This window comes from Copadichromis virginalis, linkage group LG22 (genome assembly GCF_057382275.1).
Source record: "Copadichromis virginalis isolate Kocher_CV1m ecotype Utaka linkage group LG22, C_Virginalis_male_GT1.1, whole genome shotgun sequence".
Classification (NCBI taxonomy): Eukaryota; Metazoa; Chordata; class Actinopteri; order Cichliformes; family Cichlidae; genus Copadichromis; species Copadichromis virginalis.
This window is the reverse complement of record NC_140638.1, coordinates 30,436,774-30,439,890: the sequence shown is the minus strand read 5'-3', so window position 1 is coordinate 30,439,890 and position 3,117 is coordinate 30,436,774.

Genomic DNA, 3,117 nt, shown 5'->3' with positions numbered 1-3,117 from the left:
TTATCGTAAGAGTGTGAAGTACATAAAGAAAGTTTTCTTGTCATTGGTTGAATTCAAATCCACTGAGAAGTCAAAGAGGCTTGCAAGCAGTTGTATCAAATCTGACCACTAGAACTCTGGGAGGAGTGGAGATTCCATAAAACAACAAATATGACCTTTACCTCGAGCACACTTTGGGTGAGACCCATTATGTGATGATTATGAGAAAACTTCACAAAAATCTAACACTACTCTAGGAGGAGGAGTGATTGTTGTGAACAGGCAGACACCTCACCGTTGCATAAACACACTGCTTATTCAGCCCTGTCAGCTAATAGTTGAAAGACAAGAGAGGAGACACAGGGTTGGAAAAGATAGTCACTGAGTCTACAATCTAGCAGTGAGAACAGCTTTACAAGTTGCAAGAGGTTGCAAGGGATTAGATGGCAGCAGAGTCTGACCCCTAGTGCACCTGAAACCACCTCTGTAATCAAAGGCACAGAGAAAGTGCAGGGAAGAGAGTGCTTAAATGCACTTAGGCATGGAAAAAAAGCACTTGTATGAATGTTTGTGTGAACAGGTGAATGAGGTTTGTAGTAAAGAAGTGCTTCAAGTGCTCAAATAGAGTAGAAAAATGCAATACAAGTTCTATTTGCTGCTTCAGCTTTCAGTATGTTGTGCATTTAGAGATGCTCTCCTCCATACCTTGATGGTAAAGAGTGATAATTTGACTTGCTGTTGCCTTCCTATCAGCTTGAAGCAATCTAGTTATCAACAAGGCATTTTCACCCAAATAACTTCTTTTTAATTCAGTGTAAACAGTGTAGAAGTTTCTAAAATACCCAGACCAGCCAGTCTGGTGCCAACCATGGTACATTCAAAGTCACTTAAATCATCTTTCTTTTTCATTCTGATGTTCAGTTTGAAGTTCAGCTGGCAATAAGAAGAAATGCAAGTTTAAAGACTTCTGGAGGAGGCAAAAAGTACATTCCAAAAACAGTTTCATTGCTGAGACCCAGTCTAACTAAACTGAAAATACAAACAATAACTAAACAGGAGGGAAACACAGCTGGGACAAATCAGGGCTAATGAGACAAGGAAAGCAAAACCAGATACATTAACATGAGACACAGACTTTCAAAGTAAAACAGGAAACATAACACAGAGACGCGGACTTGACACGGGGATACAGCTGACAGGAGAGACAGCAACTATGGAACACAGACAGAAACCAGAAGACTAAAAATCTAACATTAGCCACACAGAGAACCTAAACTTAGAACAATCATATAACCCATTAGACAAAGAAAGCTAGAATATAATGAAATAAACAAAGTCAAAGAACCAAAAACACAAAACACTGGATTGATGACCCAGGCACCCTAACAGGTTTGATTTTTTAGATTCATTCATCTTTTATTTACAGTCTATGGAAGTAATCTAAAAGTAGCTGGAAACATTCCAGTAATTCCCAAGGAGGGAAAATCAGTCAAATCTGAATAAAGTATGTTAAGTTTCGACACTCTTTATATTTAGAGGGCACAGTTTCACTATACAGTGAAGAGCACAATGACTCTCCTGGAAATAGCACACAGTGAAAAGAGCTTCCTGTTTTCACTTTCATTCCTATTTTAAGTATTTGCAGCACTTTTAGAAAAGTCTCTATTTTAAGAATTGAACAGAATATTTTTTTAAAGCTACAAAGACAACAGAGACATAAAGAAGCGTGTTAGAGGAGATCGAAAACACTTTATGGAGTGGTCTCTCACTGCAGACTCCCTCTGTGTCTGACCGGCATCTCAGCCAAGACAGAGTGACTCACGCATCCTTTCTCTCCATGGGTGCCTGCTCTGCTTTGTAACCAAGCAGAAGGAAAACAACACTCTTAATATCTGTGTCTTTGATGCAAGTGCTGCTTTCCACTCCATCTGTTTCTATCTTTAATGCTGAGATTTTTTTTCCTGTCATTGTCATAGTTTTTTGCGTTGTTATTTGAGTATGATAAAAGCAGTCTGCACCCACCCAGGTTCCTCCTGCTCAGCCTCTCTGCAGGAGGTCACATCTGACTATAAGACAGCTTATATTTGAGCTTAAGGGCTGTTAAGCTCTACATTTGGTCACCCCTAGTAGTGAATGGTATCCCTGTTTGAAACAGCAGTCTTCTCCACTCCGATCGTTTCTTTTCCTTACATTTACATCTGCATGATTGTCCTCCCATCACTGCACTGCTGAGCATCTCAAATGAAAATATATATCCTGGCAAGTTCTCTTTACACTCAACTTGAGTGCCTCCCAGAAGTTACCTATAAGGTACAGGACGTCAGGTCGTTATGGTCATTTTAGTCCACAGCCATGATCTCAGTCAGGCACAGCAGAGCACAGAGTCATCCTCTTTCACTCGTCTCCTTCCACGCTGATGGTTATTGTCTGTTTATGAATACAGCTGGCAGCCTTACACATGTGTCATTAAATGTGCATAGACTTTGCAGTGTGTGCCAGCTGGCCAGAGAAATCTGTCTGATCTATCTGTCCCTACTATCTCACCAAAAAGGTTGCCAACAACATTGTCTCATAGCTGATTTGGAGCTTATAAAATCCATGTCGATGTCAATCCGTCAGCGTTCACCTGAGCCCATCCCTGTGGAGCTGTTAGCGATATAGTGCCAGGTAGTCCAGTGGTGGATGTTGGCTCTCTGTGGCTTTTATCACTCTGCTGGAAAGATCAAATTCAGCTGGGTATGAACCATATTGGGAATATTAGCACATTTATCATAGATATGTGGATGAAAGTGTGGGTCGTAATGTGATTCTGCTCAGTGTGAAGACTGATAAATTAGATGGAGAAAGGGAGGATTTGTCACAAAAAGATAATAATAAAGGATGCAAAGATTAAAAAACTGACATAAATTAGGATAACTTTTATGTGCATGGAGCTGTTAAATCAAAGCGAAGTGGTCGCTTCTTTCCATCTTCATCATTACGCTGAGTGAAGAGCGGTTGCTGCTGCAGCTCATCAATCATTCCACCGTGGTGCGATGCTGCCACTCCATGGTGGACTGAAGGAGTGCATGCCACTGAACAAACAGATCCATGTAATCTATATCAGTTTTCACAAACAAATGAAAATAAAGCCAATAC